Source organism: Crassostrea angulata, chromosome 6 (genome assembly GCF_025612915.1).
Source record: "Crassostrea angulata isolate pt1a10 chromosome 6, ASM2561291v2, whole genome shotgun sequence".
In the NCBI taxonomy this organism is placed as follows: Eukaryota; Metazoa; Mollusca; class Bivalvia; order Ostreida; family Ostreidae; genus Magallana; species Magallana angulata.
Genome location: NC_069116.1, coordinates 40,023,522 through 40,045,359, shown reverse-complemented (window position 1 = coordinate 40,045,359; position 21,838 = coordinate 40,023,522). Strand labels below are relative to the sequence as shown.

The 21,838-nt window shown below is 35.2% G+C and overlaps 1 protein-coding gene across 2 annotated transcripts in view; it reads right to left on the bottom strand.

The window, feature by feature from the left end:
* Positions 1-21,838, bottom strand: part of LOC128188907 (uncharacterized) — a 43,202-nt gene that overhangs the window by 4,446 nt on the left and 16,918 nt on the right. The window contains exon 1 of one of the 2 annotated variants that reach the window (XM_052860228.1): positions 9,517-9,913. The exons of the other annotated variant lie outside the window; for it this stretch is intronic. The gene's annotated coding sequence lies outside the window, so the exon portion shown is untranslated. Of the gene's footprint in view, positions 1-9,516; positions 9,914-21,838 lie in introns of those variants that run through there. 2 annotated transcript variants of the gene reach the window in all.

The window sequence follows — 21,838 nt, the reverse complement described above, 5'->3', positions numbered from 1 at the left end:
TAGGATACCCATTTTCTAAGTATAAAGTTTAATAAAAGACCAGTTTTTTTGTGCGAACAGGAATGTTGGAAGACTAAAGTTTGACAGCTTCCAAAAGTTGCTGAAATAAATATGCATAGTTTTATAATAATTATAACGCAGACTTTTAAAGTTAAAATAAATCATCAAGAAAATTATACATCTTACTTAAGTGTAATATAATCCATCTCTAATATACCTGCGAAGTTTCGTGAAAATCTAGCATCTGGGATTTTTAGGGATCATCTCAATTTATTTACAATACTAGGATATTAAGAAAATTGAAATTTTCCGCTTTTTTATGCATATTTTAAAAAAAAACTACAAAAGACATTTTCCTAAAATTGTGATGGGTGATTAGTAACATCATGTATAGAACACAATACTCTAACATCTGGTATCCAAAAGAAGTCATCTCAAAATATCAAAATGCACCACATTTTGCTATTTATTAGGAGTATTACATACAAAGAAAGGAAAATAACCCCGGTGATAGAATATCTCTGCTCGTAAATTTTCTTACACGTGCACAATTTATAAAGAGCTGTAAATACACGGTATTTCACAGGAAAGAGCGAAGGCATTCTCAATGAAACCCGAAGAAAATGTATATACACTGACTTTTTTAATCATCTTCTCGAGATAAAAAAGGAGTATACTGAGCTCTTCACAAATGGCGGACGGTAATGGTGGCATCAAGATAATATTCGAGTTATTGTTCCCGACGAGAACCCATTCTACGAACTTTGGTAGCAAGGGACAGTTTCGGATAAAGTACAATCAACATTTTTGTTAAATTGAGAATTGCTGTACTTGAAGGCTTATGAGTGTTGCTTAAATTCATGAAATGATTTTTAATGGTCATCATTAGTTAGAGGGATGTCTCTTGTTGTAATTAATATGCAATATGTAGGCCCCCTATGTTAGGTAGAAGTAAAATGCGAAACCTGCGGCTATGACTGTTGTGTTTACTTTACACAATGAAATTGCAAGTTACAGACGGGAGGGTAAATAACACGAAAAGTAGGTGGATGGGACATTGTAAACTATGTACACCGGTAAGTTTCTGACATGTGATGGTGCAACACGCACACGGTTCGGAAGGTCAACCCTCTGCAGGGAATTGGCGGGGGGAGGTCTAAAGAGCTGAAAAATCTAGAAAAATTAGCAAAATATGAAAGGGTCGAAATCTAATAAAGACCAGTATGTAGAAAATTTTACAGGTTTTGACCAGTAATTTTCTTCAGAAATTGGTGATTGGCCTTATAAAGAGTGAATTAATGGTATTTATGCTGAATGGGAACTGAGGAAATTCTAGTTACAGAGTTCTGAAGACACACATCCCCTGGCTACAATGAAATGTATCAAAAAACTGTTCCGGCCACCTTTACACTTAAATATCTTCTACGTATAAAGAGTTGAAAAAACGTACATATACATGTGCATTAATTAAAATTTGTTATTTGATCGTTTGTAAGCACAATTTTAAATTATTTCGAAGGTGTTAAAATTAGTATTCGTTGGATATTCCGTCGTTTTATAATTAGATCATTGAATAACTAACTATTGTCCGCCATGGAAAAAAACCCAACCAGTTACATGAAGTAACAGGGTCTTAGAGGTTGCATGCACGTAGCATGGGGGGGGGGGGGGCATGGGGGCGTGCTTTTTGAGCATGTAAAAAAACTTGAAGTGAAAATAAGGAAAGTAAAAGTGAATTGTTGTTATACTCCCACCCCGGTTAGAATTTTAAAGTTTTTTTAATTTCCTTTTTTAGGGGGGGCTTGTCAACATTTTTTGTTAGAGGCTAACCCCCCTTCCCCATTTTCAAAAACGATTCTACGTGCGTCAGTTGAGTGAAAATTTATGTCTACTTAATCTTCTTCTTTATGACTGCGCATCCATTGTAATTTTCAAACAATAAACAGGTTTCTTTCAATTCCGTTTAAAAAGGTTTATTTTCAGTGAACAATATTTCATTCTGTAAATTTGGAGTTTACTTGGAGGGGGGGGGGGGGTGTAACTACAAAATAAACAAAATGACAACACATTTTGTATTCACAATGTACTACCATCCAGTAAAAGTAAAATTTACAATATGACATAAAAAATCGTAGAGTCTGTATTTTATCATTTTGCATTGCATTTGCTGGTACATGCAGCTGCAAGACATAGAGTGACTGAGACCATTGGTATTTTTAAACAACAAGAGAATAATATGAAAAATTAATACTTTTAGATTAATACATATAGCAGAACTCTTTTTACAAATATTTCAGTTCCTGAAAAATGAAATCCTATTGTGTATTTCATTAACATTCGCCCTTAAACCATTCATTTCTTTCCTATCATAATGTGTTAAACATTGGACAAATAACATGCGAAATCAATAGAATGAGGAATTACGGAAATGAAACACAAATATAATAGCGGTCTGATCACTGCAGGCTTTTTGCTCTTCTTTTGTGTCTACTGTTATCATTGCTATCAAGGTCTACCGTTTCATCAGGTTGATGATTATCATTTTAAAAACTACCTACAATGGCTGGAAAACTCTCTCCCTCTCTCTCTCTCTCTCTCTCTCTCTCTCTCTCTCTCTCTCTTATATAAATTCCAATAAAACAAAGAACCTGTACATTGAAAAACCAAATTCTGTTTCGATTTTAACATACTAGACTTTGACCCGTGCGTGCACGGGTTGACATTGCATATAATATCGGGCATTTATAAAATAGATACATCGAAACACTGTATAGGGGCCTATTGTTGACATTTGCATAACCAAACTTCAAGTCTCCAATAATGCTATTAATTTCACTACACTCTGCTGAGTTGGACTAATTTAACTGTGTCTTGGGAAAGGCCTTCACCACAGTTAAAATGCCTCCCATATACCCGTAATGTAGCAGAAAATTGCAGAGTCGCTCAAAACGATTTTGGAGAAAATTAATAAAGTTGCATTGAAAATAACAGTCAAATTGTTCACATCAAAGTATTTTGAAGCTGTAAATACTTTTCTTCGATAATTCTATAATAATATTATTGCAGAATTCAACATATTTCAACAACGTTTTTTACACACCATGTTTACATTCGAAACTCTCGGGATTTTTTTTTTTATAGTAAAAGCATTGTGTTAGAGTCATCTCCCGTATTTTCTTTAATGAACATAAAAACATTTCCAATGAAAATTAACACGCATTTGTTTTATCGTTTCCAAGATTATCCATGCAAATGTGATATTGTGGAAGCATAAAATAAAGAGCCTCCCGTGATTAAGCGTGAATGTAATGCATATGCGCAAGATTGTAAAATCCAAAAAATTCAGATGATTTCCGGAATTTTTTTAGGAATTTTCGTTGATTATTAATTTACGAAGCTTGATTTAGAAAAAATAAAAACAAATTTGTAATCTTCAAGTACCAATGATGTTTAAAATATTTAAAACAAAAGACAGTACTCTTCCGATTTATCGGTATTAAAGCTAAAAAATTCGAGTCTATTATTTTAATATAGTAGTATAGATTTAGAGCTACATCTGTACTATGAAGTTGAAAACTTTTAAAATATCTTGATCAAATTTCAATGAATATTTTATATGAAAGGACCTAGAATTCTCGTTTGATTACAGGTTGCAAATCGATATTTAAAAATAAAGCTAGCTCATTTTTGGAAAGAATGTAGCATTTTACCTGCAAACGAAGTACTGATAGCCCACGCTTTAACTAAACCCGTTTCCTTTCGGTTTGTTAGGGGAGGGGTAGGTTCTTTTGCCTTCTACATTTTTATTGACAAAAGTCTTCAACTCAAAGTGAGGAGCTGTGATGCTTATCGTGACGTCGTAACTTTGCTCAAGCCTTTGCGTTGTCTTTTCAAACTACATGTGTATTGTGATTTACCCCTAAAGAAAGACCTCGCCTTTAAACATCTAGGAACCTGTATATACCTAAAATGAGCCCCAGACAAGTCCCCATGGCCAGTGATTCTGGGTATTTCTGCATAAGGCATTCACTTATGATTCCTCTTGATACCGGTATTTAAAGTTGCCTCAATGACATCCTTGTGATTCTCCTGTGCACTTCGATTATACTTACGAGTATACTCCGAAAAATTCTTCATTTTTTAAAGAGACAGATTCGAGTTAGGTTTATACCGAATTGAATTGTTCGCATACTAGACATTTTTGCTTGCATTTCTAAGTTATTTCTTAATCTTTGTCACTCTGAGTGCATTTTATTCATTGTTACTTGATGTCATTAGATTCAATTTTATGCAGTTTTTAATTAACATTGATTCTGAAGCTTTTTTTAAAAAATAAATTAAGAACAATTGTAAAAAGCTGAAAAGTAGATCCTATTCTTTAGTTTAAAATTTTACATTAGTTCAAAACTGTTGCATAATTTTGATGCACTAAGTCATGACATCCACAGGCATGTTGCTCAAATACTTTTTGGAAACGTTATATCCCCCAAAATTAAAAACAAAATCGGACCAAAAAGAAAGTTCCTTCGTGTCATATGTTTCGTAACTCCCAAATACGTGTTTCGCAGTATCGTGATAATATTTGTTTTATAAAATTGGGAGGGCACGGGATTTGTTTGATATGTGGGTGGATTAGGAAGATACTTGTCCATTTCTGTGCCCGTGATCGAAACATTAATCGCTCGTTTACAGTTCGATCAAACAAGAGTACACACAAATCAAACTAAAGATCCTCCCATGCTATGATAAACACAATTAGCATGCAAACACTCCAGATCAACAATACAATGAAATAAATGGGCACTACTGGGTTGTTTGACTCTCACATATGGACCCGTTTTTTCGGATGATATTGACTCAAATGACTCGGTGATTAGCAATCAAAGAATTCTTGACTTTACCTAATTTTTTCCTAATTCATTGATATTGTAATATGTCGTAAATTTCTGGGCAAAAATGATAAGAGAAATGAAGCATTTACATGTATCCAATGTATTTGAAGTATTTTAAATATATGATATTTTTGTGTCTTAAGGCACCTTATATCAATAATCATATTTGATGACACCACCCTCCACAACACCACCCCCACCCCTTCCACGGTTTTTCATTGATTTGAAAATTTAATTTGTTGATTTTGAAGCCTTTAACGAAAATCTCGTAATGCATGTTATCTATATTTTAAAATCCGATATACGGTATGATGGAGAAAATAAAATGAAACGTGTATAGGGTTTATCAACCAATCAATAAACAAATGTATAATTCATAGGTTCATAAGGTCAGTTACAACATATGTGATACGTGAAGGGATAATTTAGATCCAATATCAGTTAATCATGGTTAATCGAGGATCGGGGTAACATATTTCACCAAAAACCGCACGAAGACTTTAATTTTTCAATCACATCTGGAGGCAAGTCCATGACTGCTATGCTACCAATAGATATCAAAACAGAGCATATACAGATCTCTGATAAAACAGTTCCAGGATCAAGATTAAAAACCCGTTGAGACGCTTAACAGACTTGGAGACCGAGATAATTCGAAAATCGAACCCGATCCCCTCTGGTCAATTCTAAATGCAAGGGCACTTTGCTCTTTCTCCTTTCTTCTGCGCGTCGCTTATTACATGGTGAAATAAAAACCATCGCCAGCCAGACTCACATTATAGAATATTAAACGCAATTTGCTTTAATGGAGCAAAATGTCAAGAAGCCCATGAGAAATGTTTACTCTAAAATGGCGATTTTGTTCTGAAAGGATCACGTGAGCAAGTAACACTTCCCGCGCCACCAAGGCGAGGCTCGTCAATTTGGGAATCATGCATGACGTCCTTTTAGCCGTGTTGATTACTGGTAATATCTTTCGAACACGATGAGGTTAAAGAGATGCATTTAAATATTATCCTAAGGAGGCTCGGTGATCAGCAAAATAACCATCAGATGACCAAAAAACTTTCAGATATGATTTGTTTACCTATCAACTATTATCTAGTAAAGAAAAAATCCATAAATTTCATATTTTATATATATTTTATATATAGAACTCTTCTTTCAAAGGAGATCAATACATTCAAAAAATGGCCATGACCATCGAACCCTCTTAAAGTATAAAGATAACATTTTGTTTTTCAAATGATACAAAAATTCGAACAATAAGAAAAACTTTCGAACAAACATTCTCATAGAAAGGAAAGGATAAAAATTTCAATGTTGACCCTAACCAGGAATCTCAATGTCCTAACTGTCAACATTATCAAAATTACATTGAGATTTGTCAGAAACTAAATATTCTTTACACTGAACATTTTCTTCTTTAAAAAAAAAAAAGGATTCGATCTTTCACCATTAAAAGAGAAAAAGTGCAATTCTCAGTTTTGATATCAATACCTTACGCAACAAACTATGGGCTTTTATTTATGAGCTTTTTGCAAATTTCGCTCGATATGAGCATAATTAATTAATTTCTGTGATAAATTGACATCATGTAAATATCGAGGTTTGTGATATTGGTTTATATACATATGAATGAATAGAACATTTCAAGCAACCTATAAAATGCTTGTTATAACATCGGAATGCCAATATAAATCACTCAACAAACCATCTTCTGTTTGGAAACTGTTTGATTTCAATATCCAAATCCATAACGGGTTTTCACAAGGGAGAAGGGGGAAAATGGGCATCTGTACTCGATGAATAGTTAAATGAATTCGTTAAAGAGGACTTTTATAGAAGATAAAATGTTTTGAGTCGAATTCGAGTCGTACCGTAATATGGCATAAATGAATAGAGATAGTCATTTTTAATCAGTATTAATTGAGATCCTTTTATTTTTCAGATTCTCTCAGCTTTTTCTTTTTCTTTTTTTTTTTTGTCTCTGCATCAACGATTCAATATGACCAAGGCGCTCAGAGATAACACAATGTAGCTAGCGTCAAATATCGTGATTAAGGAATTTGGACGTGATCTTATTGTTAACGGTCGTGAATTCGCGGCCGTCGCATCACCTTCACTTCCGTTTGTCATTTTGTTTGATTAAAAGGTTCTGCAAGCAAATACATCTGATAAAGCTCAAAGCAACTAACAGCGGCCATGGTCAGCCATGATTTTTGTTAATCATTTGCTGTATAGCGACTTTTAGAACGAAAATGGAGGCAAGTGTAAGATGACACAGAATGTATCACAAAATAATGAAAGAAATATGAAGAGAGGCCAATACCATGTATCAAAAACGCCGATGTGTGTTGACAACACGCTTGCTTACGGGAATAATTCAATATTTATAGCTATCGCCACATCTCATATTGTTTTGAATAGAAGAACCCTTTTGTAAAAAGAGTTTCCGGGTGTTTAAAAATCCTCATTGTCACTTTTCAAAATCAATATCACTCTGTGTTTGAATAATTTGTCGATCATTATCATATATGGATGATCAGCTTATTTTCGTGGATAAGCTCGGCTTTCTTTTATATTTTATATATTTGTTTCATAGAAATGAAAATTCCCGATAGTCTACCTTTATAGATAACGCCCTTGGAAAAAAAAAAAATATATATATATATATATATATATATATATATATATATATATATATATATATATATATATATATATATATATAAAAGCACTAAAAATAACCAACGACACGAACAATAAAGTAAAATATTGTCAAATTTTCGGGACAACCCGTCCCTTCTTCAGGACAACAAAATAAAAACTACATAAGAAAGAAGAAAAACATCTACAAAACTAGCACTAAACTAAACTAAATGATATATAAAAACTAGATAATGTTTAAACACCGGATCAAAACGTGGCAGCTACATCTTTATATTTAAGAATTCGAGCCCGAGAAAGAAAAATCCCGTCCGACGCAGCGGACGGTCTGTGAAGAAGTGCTGAAAGATAACGCGAACGAATTAACTTGCTAATTGGTGGTTGCTGTTAATTAAGTTGTACTAGTAAGATAATTCGTAGTGAAAGTTTGTAGGGAAGATTGGCCCTGTAAAAGACCACATAAATAATCATGAATGTAAAAACTAATGGAAGTGAAATAAAGCAAAAGAACAAAACCGATTAAGGAAATAGCTAATACTTTGAATAAATAACATGATTAATAGTTTGTACATGGACCGAAAAAGATGAAGATGGTGATATTGCTACGAAAACAAATCAGTACTTAGTTGATGTTCATTTTGGTGAAGTCACTTAATTTGTTAATGCCGTCAGGGCGGAATGACTTCAGTCTATGCATCCAAAATTTTTCTTTGTTTTTTCTCTCCGCATCTGTCCAGTTAGGGTTGTGATCAATGATCAAAACCATCATGTCCTCCCAGGGCCAATCTTCCCTACAAACTTTCACTACGAATTATCTTACTAGTACAACTTAATTAACAGCAACCACCAATTAGCAAGTTAATTCGTTCGCGTTATCTTTCAGCACTTCTTCACAGACCGTCCGCTGCGTCGGACGGGATTTTCCTTTCTCGGGCTCGAATTCTTAAATATAAAGATGTAGCTGCCACGTTTTGATCCGGTGTTTAAACATTATCTAGTTTTTATATATCATTTAGTTTAGTTTAGTGCTAGTTTTGTAGATGTTTTTCTTCTTTCTTATGTAGTTTTTATTTTGTTGTCCTGAAGAAGGGACGGGTTGTCCCGAAAATTTGACAATATTTTACTTTATTGTTCGTGTCGTTGGTTATTTTTAGTGCTTTTTTATATCTCATCTTATAACCTTGTATCTTTTGATCCGACACTTTAGATAACGAGTGTTGTTGGTTTGCTAGTGCTTCTTATATATATATATATATATATATATATATATATATATATATATATATATATATATATATATATATATATATATATATATATGAAATTAGAATTTTTATGTTCTGTCAAGGTAAGGTTTTCAAAAACCATAGATATATCCAAACAAAAAAGTGTTCTGTATGGTTAGTCAAACAATAAACAAAGCAGTACACTATTTCCCTGAACAAAGGTACCGCATTGTTGATTGAAAAAAAAAAACATGCACACACAAGGAAACTTAAAGAGGGATAGATGGTTGTGACCATTTTTAGAACTATATTAATCTCCATTTTAAAGGTGAGCTCTAAACACAGATATCAAAATTTTCAAAGGCTTCAATCTCTTAGTAATTAATAGTTTATGGCTTCTGATATGTAACGGTAGACATGCAGGATAATTCATTTTCTATTCAGCCTCCTTAATAGTGAAGTATCTATAATTATCATATATTAGATTTGAAATGTAAATTAAAATTATTTATAACTTTAAAAAAAATGAAAGAAAACTTTCGAAAAATACAAATGATATAGTATTGTTGTTTTGGTCAATGTTATATATTTCGGTTATTTTTTTTCAAATCTTACTTACTGATTCCATCCAAAGTGGGGTTTTTTTAATTAAAAAAAAAACAATAATGATATCAGATATTAATTGTTAATTACTTTTTTTGTAAAGAAAATCTCAAATGAAAACATACCTTATTCAGAGAGAGAGCATGTATCACGAAAATAAGTATCCAGCTGAAAGGAATTCAAAAACCAAACTAAACATTTCACCGACTCCGACTGAACACATTGATATTGTCTCTAAACCTCACATCCCTTTCTGTTCCGGAAATTTAAAAAAAAAATTAAACTTGCGATTATATAACGGTGTCGCTTTTAACACACTGTTGCCCTATACCTTAACCAAACACAGTTCTGAATGAATATGCATGCACGCCTAATATTAACTGTACTATAGACTGATAGAATGGAATCTCCAATAATCGAATTGTCCGCCCAATTACTCTATTTTCCGGTATGCCTCTGCATGGGAGTTCGATTGCGAGTGGTCAGGCGGGGTTTAGTTCTACCGATCCGAGACAGACGTTTGCCAATCGATGGTGTTTTTAGGGGGATCTACGGTGCGTTATGATTATCTAATATTCAAAGCTAATCAATTATGATTACACCTACCTAGACGCCCCTTACCTTATTTAACCCAATTAATTAATTTCATCTCTGATTCAGTTTCGGTCTGATTTTTGTTTTTGATTGATCTTTTAAAAGAGGTCCAGAGGTTGACTAATTCATTGCTGATCTATCACTTTTAGTTTTTTTTTTTAAATTAAAGATTAAGTTAAAGTAAAAAACAATATACATGACTCAAGGAATACCTTGCAATCATTCGTGACACTGTTCGAATTTTTTCTCCCGACAGGTGTGGTAATTAAAAATTAATACTGTCCTATTATCCGATACCCTCGGGCAAAGGTGATGAAAGAGGAGACACTTATAGTTTGATTTAATAATAAATATACATATGTGTTTCAAAGCCAAAACATTTTTCGGTATGAGCTACTAACAGAAGTATGCATCAAACGCTTAAATGTGTTTTTAATTATTCCTCTGATACAAATAAAAAAATGATCAAAAGTATTTCATAATTAATGCCTTCATTAGTAAAGATTTCTGCTCACCTTGACATACATATGTTTCTCTTGTAGGTAAAAAAAAAAATTATGTATATAAAAAAAAATCAAACGTAAAAGTGTCTTTTACTAATTAACAATTTCTAATTGTCAATGAGTCCACGATTAATTAGTCATGGACTCATTGACAATTAAAAATTGTTTATTAGTAAAAGACAAAAGTATATTCAATTTTATTTAAATTCCGTATCAAATACCTTTAAATATTTGATCAAAGGCGGGTGGTGGGGTGCTATCTTACAATGTACTAAAAATATAATTTATGTTATGTCAATTTGATGTGCGTTTTATTGATTACTAACGGTTGTGCGTTTAAAATTTAATGGAACATGCATCCGAAAATCCTGTGGGCTCATTTTTAGTGGGGGTTGTTTTTTTTTTCGAAAAGACTTTGGGGATTACACTTCAGCATGGATAACAGGAATGCTGTGAAGGTTTCATTGATAGATAAATCGAATCAAACCTCAACATGCATTTTCTATGGGTAAATTTGATTGATGAATTTTTTTCTTTATTTACTGGATCTATTGCATAATAAATTTCATGTCTTAGAAACTGGCTCAATACAAAAATCACTTTCATTTTGTTAATTCACAGAGGTCTCAGTGGTCTGAAGCTAGAAAATTATTAATGAATGGACACATGCATTCATACAGACTCCTTAATCAGAGAGAGAGAGAGAGAGAGAGAGAGAGAGAGAGAGAGAGAGAGAGAGAGAGAGAGAGAGAGAGAGAGAGAGCATTAGTTATATTTCAAGAACTACATGTAATTAAAATGTCCAAAGGAATTTATTATAATGTATGTCCTGCTTAGTATACGTCAAACTTTCACAATGTTCACCCAAGAACTGCATTTTACTAAAAATCATACGGAACTGCGAATTACTAAACACCACACGACCTAAGGGCTAATTTCCAAATGCTCACAAGTTAAAAGCTTTAAATCCTATACTTTATCATTTAACTTCATTTAAAAAACCCAAACTTACATGAATTGAAATTGATTGATATAAAATAAATGGTCAAATGAAATTTTCTCGTGAAGAATCATTGCATGAAGATTTATGACTTTGTCGTAAGGTCTTTGCAAAACACAGCCCTGGTCCCACATAACCCACAGTCATTGTTCTAAAATAACCACACCAGCACCAGCACCACCAACGGCACCGCTTTCAGTATAAAAAAAGATGTCAAGATGTCGAAGAGGTTCCCACCATAATTTACTTGGACATATACACAATAAGAGTCTTCAAAATAATTACAGATCTATGTTCCCCTTTTTCCCAACACTACTACCACCAACATGGAAAAGAAGATTCAATATTACAGATACCCATGAATTTTATCGATAAATTCCAGAGGCAGAATGATATATCTTTCATCAACTTTGTCAGATGAATCAATCTTACATCCAACTCCATATTACCATCATAATAGAATAAAAGTTTGCTGTGGCCTAACGTTAGAGATTCTTCTTCAACTTTCTTCGAAAATAAGTGGTTCCGTCAACGAGACATTTTTGCGTAAGTGGGATATCGAGTATTTTGTTAAGACTATCAATAAATGCATTACACGTTCTAATGAAAACAACAGAGAGAGAGAGAGAGAGAGAGAGAGAGAGAGAGAGAGAGAGAGTTGTTGCTTGCACCCTTTAAAAGAAAAAAAATGTCAGTGTTAAGCTTAATTTTCCTATTCTAAAAGTGTGCACATGTTGTATTTAATCTGACCGATACGACTGAAGCAAAGTAAGCTCATTTTGGGCGTTAACCAACATCGTCTTAGCTATATGCAAGCAGACGACTCTATTTGACGTGATATCCGGTTTTGAAACACGCATCCTTTTCATCATACAGGAATAAACAATATGTCATATACGACATCTCTCAAAACAGCTAGAAAATTTCGTTACACTGTGCTCTGCAAATACCAGCAGCGATGTGTGAATTGTATCTCCCCTATAAACAAATGACTGCCTCGAGGGGGGCAAATTGAATAAAAATTGATCTTTGATTTTTTTGTTCATGGGATGCTGAGGCGGAAATAAATTTATATAACACAGCTATAAAATAGCATCAATTGTGATCAATATGCCCGCATAAAGACGATCAAATATTATCAAGATAAACGCCATTTCTCTCTATGTAGTCATGCCCCTGTTTTGCATCTTTATATGATCTGGCTCCATTTTGAAAACTTCGCGTATTCAATTTTTCTAGTTCGTTATGCAGAGGTAAATGTTTTAGCTTCGCAGCTGTAATTAATCATTTTTTTTTTAATTTACCGACAGGTCAGACATTCTCTGTTCATGATTTCATATTTGCTTAATGAACTAATTAATTCATCTCTTTCTTGCATGACACATTGAACATTACCCTAGGCTTACTTTTATATTATTCGATGTTGATGTATATGATAAGACGAGAAAATCTAGACTGGACTTCGTGTGTCTAATAGTTTGCGCCGGTCATGTAACCGCGCCGAAAAAAAAATGGGAAAATGTAAAAGAGACAAAGGTAGCATCAAAACCATTTGCATTGATGCAGCGGAATTTTGAATTAATAACCATTGATGAAAAGATCCACCTTACAAGATGTTAGTGAAGGATGTGATAATGTTGCCTATTCTAATAGAAATTTCCAAAAGTGACATGTTCTTGGTTAAACATCAATATATTGTAACGGTGAAAGATTTGGCGTTCGGTAACTTCAAAGGGATGTAACTAAGGAGACTAGAGTGGACTCTCCCAGAATGCTGGTTACCCCTTTGACGGGTGAAACGACCCAATCTTATATAAGGACGCGCTGAGAGTTTCTCAGAGAGAATTGATCTAGCAGCTGAAGTGAAAGGACGCCTGAACGCAAAGCTATAGAAGAAGAAGCGAGAGAGAAAGAAAGAGCAAGGGTCGAAGTAAGTAGCGCCAGTGGTTAGAGAAGTCGAGAGGAATTGTGGTGGGGTACCAGGAGAAGTAATCCTGAATAAGGGTGAAATAACCTGGTACTCCACGAACACAATAAGAACTCTGACAAGTAACACGGTGCAGGGTGCCCGGCTCTAGGACACGTACACACACCTCGCCTTACATTGATTATTTTGTTTTAAATCCAATCATTCATACTCAGGCAGGGTAAAGGAAAATTATTAATATATTTAATACCCTATTCTCTTGAAAAGAACTCAGTAGATAACACGTTACATTTTGGTGGCAGCCGGTCAAGGGATAGGGTAAATTTGATCATTTGATTTTTGATAAATTAATCATTGTGTTTGAAATTTTTGTTTTTGTGTGTGGTAAACGTATTTTTGTGACTTGGTGTAGCTGGTGACTGAGTGCAGTTGGTAACCGAGTATAGTTTTGGTACCGTGTATTGATACCGAGTGAAGTAAAGTTACCAGGTCGCATTGAAAGTTACTTTGTTCTGAGCACAAAGATACTGTGTGCTGAATAAAGGGTACTGTGTTCTGTGCACCGGGCTACTGTATACAGAATTGAAGGTACGGAGTTAATAAAAGTATCTTAGAGAGCACTTGGTTCCCGTGAGCAAGGTACAAGGAACTGTGATCAGTTTGAGACATTAGGTGAATCAGTACACATTTAAATATAGATGTTGAGCAGGAGTTGTTAGCAGATCTTGAGAAGATTGATGCGGAGAGACAAAGATTGAAAGAAAAGTTGCAGATGATGATGCATAAGCAATCTCCTGCTAAGGTAACTAAGTCATCTATGGTGAGTGACTTGAGTTATACAGATGCAGGTGCACAAAGACCGCAAGATGATACCATAGCGGAGTTGAACAGACGATATTTGCATGGAAGTCCAAGTTATGAATTATATGGACCAGATGAAAAGGGTGCACGTCCAAAAGTTAGAGCATGTGATCTATGTGAAGATATGTCTACACTGCGGTTTACGGAGGGAGAGAAGGAATTCTACCAAAGGACTTCAACACCTAGTGTCCATTTCTCGTTGCCAGAAACCAGAAGCACGTCTACACCGACAAGCGTTACTTGGAGCTTGGCTAAGGACAGTTACACAATGCCTAGTATACCGAGGGCTTGGGGTCCTAATAACACACCTATGAAAAATGAAATGATTGATAATCAGCAGTTTGGAAAAACTGTGATGAAGCCAGCTACTTTCGATGGCACTGGTTCGTGGATAGATTATAGAGCGCATTTTGAGGCATGCGGTAACATAAACATGTGGAATGACAAACAAAAGGGTCTTTACCTTGCTGCATCTCTGCGAGGACAAGCTCAAACGGTGTTGGGGAATATGCGTCAAGACAATGCATGCGCTTATAGGAACCTTTGTGAAGCGTTAGAGGCAAGGTTCGCCCCAGCAAACCAAACAGAATTGTACAGGGCTATGTTAAGAGAAAAGCGCCAAAAATCAACTGAAACATTGCCTGAACTAGGTGAGAGCATAAGACGTCTGACACATTTAGCTTACCCTAGTGCACCATGTGAGGTCACAGAAATGATAGCCAAGGATCAATTCGTTGATGCGCTCACTGATTTTGACATGAGGTTAAGAATTCAACAGTCAAGACCTAAGTCGCTAAATGAGGCTATACGGCTCGCCGTAGAGATAGAGGCATTTTGTAGGGCTGAGCGACAAAGACGCGACTTAAGCTACGCAAGGGGAGCCTCTGGAGAAAAACCAGATACACAAGACACTAATGTCAGAGGTGAGTTCAAAGAACTGAGAGATGAACTAAGGGCATCTCTTCGAGAACTTGAGCTCAAGATAGCGGCTTTAACAGATAGCAAGTCAAACACGACAACTACAAACACGATGAACACTGACGGTTCACAGAGTAAAGGCAGTTTTCCTTACAAGTGTCATAATTGTGGTACAAGAGGACACAGGGCAAGAGATTGTTTTGCTCAGAAAAGGGCAGGTTGTGGTCAATGCATGTCTCAGAGGCAGAAGAGGACATCGAGTCAATCTGAAGATGAAACTGAAAATACATTGAAACAACATAGTCCTACACCAGGTTCAAGCTTCCTTACTCAGACTCGCATCGATGTTCAGTCAGGTCTATTTGTAAAAGTAACCGTGAATGGTATACTCTGTAACTTTTTAGTTGACACAGGAGCTAGTTTGACAATTCTTTCTCATAGTGTTTATGAGAATATTACAAAATACAAGGGAAATGCACTTGCTCCAAGTACCCAGAGCATCATACTAGCTGATGGTGCACTGTTACAGGCTAAAGGAAAATGTAATCTTCGGATTAACATTGGTAACTCGGAATGTGAATTTACGACTGTAGTAGCAGACATCAATACTGATGGAATTTTGGGTTTGGATTTCTTGAAGAAGAATAGATGTTTGGTGGACGTCGCATCAGCTAAGATGTATATCGAAGAATCAGAACATGAGCTGCAACTGAAGGGACATTTGGGGTGTTTCAATGTCAGCTTGAAAGAAACTGTATGTCCACCACCTCGCACTGAGATGATATGTCCAGACCCGTGGTCATTACCCTCTACAGAACTACAAAAGCGAGAACATCTTATCACGTGTGCGACAGAAGACTTGAGGAAGCGGCGATTTGAATGCAGTCAGTGTGACAAAGCCTTTGCCAAATCTTCACTTCTCGTTCGACACCAGAAAAGAGTCCACTGTTCGAAAGACACGGTAAACGCACCAGAGACATCCAGTAGTTTTATGAATAATGTCATTACAGAGTCAGATGATGACCAAGAATGGCTTGAAGACCCTGGTGACCTTATCTATGAGCCTAACATTGAATCCGGCAGGACCATTCGCAAGAAGACGTCTCCTTCACTGCCTGGAGTCAAACGCAAGGCACCCGAGCAAACACCAGACAAAGAAACGCCTACCTCATCAAGTGTGAGTGCAGAGACAACTGGACATCAAGAGGCGCCATTGATTTCATTCCATTGTCCCTGCTGCAAGACACAAGCTACCACAAATGACGCTAGCACACAGACAAATGGGAGCAGTCACCAAAGAACAGTGCGAGTTATCAGAAGATATCAGAAGGACGGAGAAAGTGTTGAGAGATTCGAGGAGGACATTTGGAACGCATGAGCCTGTGTTGAAGAATGTAATGTGACAAGGAAACATTGTTTTAAGTTGATAGTCCATATTGTTAGTGCTCTTGTTTGTTTTGATAATTTTGTTATCTGTGGGGAAGGATAAGATATTCCTGTTTCAAGACACTTGATTTTTACCCCATTGTTATTTTTGTATTAAAATCAATCACTTTTAACTTAAAAAAAAAATATGTTAATAAAGAGAAAAATTCTTTGTACTTTGATCATTGGACATGCGGGACGCATGTATATCGAGGCGTGGGTAGTGTAACGGTGAAAGATTTGGCGTTCGGTAACTTCAAAGGGATGTAACTAAGGAGACTAGAGTGGACTCTCCCAGAATGCTGGTTACCCCTTTGACGGGTGGAACGACCAAATCTTATATAAGGACGCGCTGAGAGTTTCTCAGAGAGAATTGATCTAGCAGCTGAAGTGAAAGGACGCCTGAACGCAAAGCTATAGAAGAAGAAGCGAGAGAGAAAGAAAGAGCAAGGGTCGAAGTAAGTAGCGCCAGTGGTTAGAGAAGTCGAGAGGAATTGTGGTGGGGTACCAGGAGAAGTAATCCTGAATAAGGGTGAAATAACCTGGTACTCCACGAACACAATAAGAACTCTGACAAGTAACACGGTGCAGGGTGCCCGGCTCTAGGACACGTACACACACCTCGCCTTACATTGATTATTTTGTTTTAAATCCAATCATTCATACTCAGGCAGAGTAAAGGAAAATTATTAATATATTTAATACCCTATTCTCTTGAAAAGAACTCAGTAGATAACACGTTACAATATTTAGCAGTCCCATACGATAAAATGGCTTTTAAATTCTTGGCAAGTTTAACAAATCCTTCCTATACTAAAATTAGCTGCAGAACTGGAGCTTTATCGGTAAATTTTGGTTAGAACCCTTATTTATTTCACAGAGCTGCATGTACAAGTATCAATAGATATTAACTATTGACGCACCCTGTTCTTCTCTTCACAAATTCCTCGAACGTTTCAAATTGATTAGGTACATGATTTTATAACGAATAGATAAATACATTGATTCAAAGTTTATTATTTTGTATTTTGAAATGTAATGTTTAATTACCCCCCCCCCCCTTTTCCAAGAGAGAGAGAGAGAGAGAGAGAGAGAGAAATAAAATTGCGATACTAAAAATGAAGACAAATCCTGGTATTCAATTTCTGTTGTTTAAATAGATAAGTCAAAGTCATTTTCTTCAAAGTGTTCACATTCTAATATAGCAATGAAAATAAATCAAATAAAAAGATTCCTATTTCACGCATATGCCTGTGTCGCTAATTTTGTATGGGTCTCGGGAGTAAACTTTTCTGAATAATTAAACAGCGATTCAATGCAACTGTTTTTCTTTTGCTAGATAAAGCAGAAAAACTCCCTAACAAATTAGAGTTAGAAGAATGTTGCGGTAACATTGAATTCATATTGATTTCCAGTGTAAGATACTTTTGCGCATGGAAACATTTATAATTTACGCGTGTGGTCCTTCAGGACACAGAACAGTCTATGGCGGGTCTCTCCAGGAAAATTCCCCACAGAGAGATAACAGGAGCCGCCTAAATATCAATTGAATATCAAAAACTAGTTGAGATATCCCCCAATGATACAGTGTTACAATCTTGCACTATGTGACAGCTGTCCAGTTGGACTGTTTGGCGGCCCCACCTTGCTTTCAACTCTTGAAGTACGTCCTCTTTTCATTCCATTGACATTTTTCGTTGATATTACATTGAAGTATAATATGGTGACTCTCGATGGCTCGAAGTCCAAGGGACCAAAGAAAAGTGATCAAGAGTTCGAGTTTTCAAGAGTTCGGAATTTTCGGGATTGACCGACTGGTTTTAAATTATGTATGAAAGAAATGTCTGCATAGTCTAAGCATTGTATTTTTGTTGACTGCTTTTCTCGTTTCTTTGGATAAAAAAAAAGTTATTTTAGTTCAAATATGAAGAAATTTTCACTTGTCTTAAAAATATCTAGCTGTGTATAATATGATTTGATTTGAACATTAAAAATAATATGCAATCTTTTTGAATGAATCTTATCAAACTCATTATTACTTTTCAAAATTTCTGTTCATCATGTAAAATTAACACAACAATTCATCCAATAACTTTCTGCTGGAAATTTTATTACTAAACTGATTGTCTGAAAAATGCAAGGAAGCAGACATGAATTTTTTATAAGATGTACTGAAAAACTTTTCCGCACCGTTCCACCTCTGTATGCAATTAAATTTTATTGAACATTCGTAAAAAAATATTTATAATTCCAACATCAAGATTTCCGGTTATCATGCAAAATTTACGCACATTTTCCAAGAATTTTTAAGTCCGAATTTGCATTGCTGCCCGATTTTTTTTTATTATCACTCAAGTGATAATCTGCAAAGACAAGAGCATGCACGGTATTCAATATTAATATTGTATATAGTGTACTGAAAAAATACCTCGCTACCGTTCAATCTCCGCATATAAAATAGAGGGAAAAAACTACTTTGAGTGACAAAGTCACTTTTAAAAAAGAAGGAACCAATGAAATAAACATGCCTTGTAAGCGACAACAGGTATATTACCCGTTCTAATAGGGTACTGAATTCCGCTGATCTTTGAACGTAAAGCGCCTGCTCAGAAATGAGACGGATTAGCATTCGCTCTATGATGAAATATTAATGTTATCGCTGCATTATATGGAAGTATCACTCATAAAAACCACAGATCGATAAAGGTTGTATAGTTTCCGAACACATGGGTCCTAATAAGTATATTTTTCCTGTGACGGCCCTGGTCCGCCGTTCTTGATCCCGTGGGTATACAAGGGACACAAAACCTCTAATTACGGGCCTTACACGGGGTGGATGATTTGTGTCAATATTTCGCAAGACAATGAAAATGAAGCTTCTGCAATGAAAATCTATAGTTACACAAAAGATTGTCCTACGCTACGGTAGCAGGCTTCTTTCTGATTTCAGGTGCGAATATAATGGCACACGAATACAAACAGAGTAGGGTGCCAAATCAATGAGAAATGGCGATAATTTACTGTCATTCAATATTTGCAGGTCAATTTGGACAATTTCAATATTTTTCTTTATCTTGTAAAATTGGAATGACGACACTTTTATAAGTTTTGATGGGATTAAGGACCAAACAAGATGGGTATTTGTGTTGCTCACAAAGGCGTTTTAAATGATTATCGGGGTTCAATTTAGATCATTTTTAACAACTTTTGCCTGATGAGAAATCTTCACGTTAGGTAAATACCAACTCTCAAGGGATTTAGGAAAAAACACAAAATTAGCAAATCAAGTTTTTAATTTTTTTTCTCTTAAAATTCATGAAATACGCTATGCAGAAGAGTTTTTTTAAGGAAATAAAAACACAATCCCGACCAATATCACCCGCAGTCCCATCACAATGTTTCTGATAGCTTTCATCGAAAAACTCTCTCTACGCCAACCATGAAAACAGCATGCATTTAGCCTCTATAAATTGTAAGTAGAGATTCTGGAGGTGGAAAATGACCCGTTAGGAGTGTCGCCAACATTTTGTCAACTAAGGTACATTGTGGATCCGACAAACGATGGAGATGTATTTCTAAATTACACAATAGCATGCCTATGAATAGATGAAAAGCCTATATATTACAAAAGTCATTAAAAATCTGAAGATGCGATGAAATGTAATATCCAGTGTCAATAAATTATTCAGAATTACTTCCTCTCTCAAATTTAATATTCCTTCGTGATTGTCATGTATGGGATATTAAGCTCGCTTTATATTCGCCCTATTATTTGCAATACATATAAACATATTTATACACAGGAGTGGATGCATGAATGAATGCATGTGAATGCGTTAATGTTATAAATTAGCATTTCAATTTGTTAACTTCATAGAGAATCAAAAAATTGATATAAATAATATGTGATTACATGATGGGCATTTGCATGCAGCTTAAAGAGTAGGATTGGGATGAGAATGTGTACGGATATTGTTTCTTTTCTTGAAACTACTTTCTCTCTCTCTCTCTCTCTCTCTCTCTCTCTCTCTCTCTCTCTCTCTCTCAGAGGGATCTTTACTGGGTACATGTACTATCTGACAAATCAATCCATTAATTAAACCGTGGGGTTTAAAACTTAAGTAATTGTCCACTGAATTATTATTTCAAAGCTCTGGGCATAAAGCCTTTGCTTTTTAATGAATGTAGCTCAAGAATAGTCTCTGAAAGTCCTAAACAAAACACATACAACAACAACAATTAGATTAAGAAAGCAATTCTTGAAACAATTACATAGTCCTTCTCTTTCTTTTCTAATACAGCAGAGGTCATTATTACTATTGATCGGTGCACAATGTTTAACTTTTGTATTGTCAGAGTCTGTAACATGCCCCCCCCCCCCCCCCCAACTCATATTCGTGACGATGAACAGTGAAAACGGTAGGCCGTACTGTATCCCAAAACAGCGCCAGTTGTAGGAAATGTACGGGATAACTTAATAAAAGAACCGGTATGATGTACCTTGGGGAAATCCGGAGGCTACAAATGGTTAATTATAGAATCCAGATGTAGACTTAGTAAGAAAAGAAGACAAAGCACAGGAATGGACAATGGCGATGAGGAATTTATTAACGTGTGAGGGTTTCTGAACTACCAAGTTCACACTAGTTCGCATAGTGTACACGACGACCTACTTTTAAAAGTACTTATACATGCATTGATCTATCTTTTAAGGCGAGAGCTTAAGAGGTCATGAACTCATCCGACGATCTCGTTTCTTTAAAGTTAGTGCTAATCTTGTAAATTGTCAGTCTTCTTCAACTTTGCATAGTCTGGGGAGTTAATAACAGTTACTAGACTTTACAAGCATCTTCAAACCCTCCAAATCTACCTTTCTACATGTACATGTATATACTGTTTAAGAGAAACATTCGCCTCCTTATATTTTCACCCCTTTCGCTATGTCTTAAAATAATCTCTTTTTAAACATAATATTATGAGGGCGAATTCCAGAAGGTGCGAAAATTTTTGCAAGTGAAGAAGGGCAAAAATAACACTTTATACAGTATTCATAAAACGAAGTATCGGCAAAGTAAAACTTTGGTATACTATATTATACATTCTGTTTCAATATTATTTGACTGGATCAAACTCAACGATCACCAAATCTTAACATAGAATTCAAAAATAAAAAACAACAACTTTCACTGGGCCGTAAACATGATAATATTTTTTAGAAG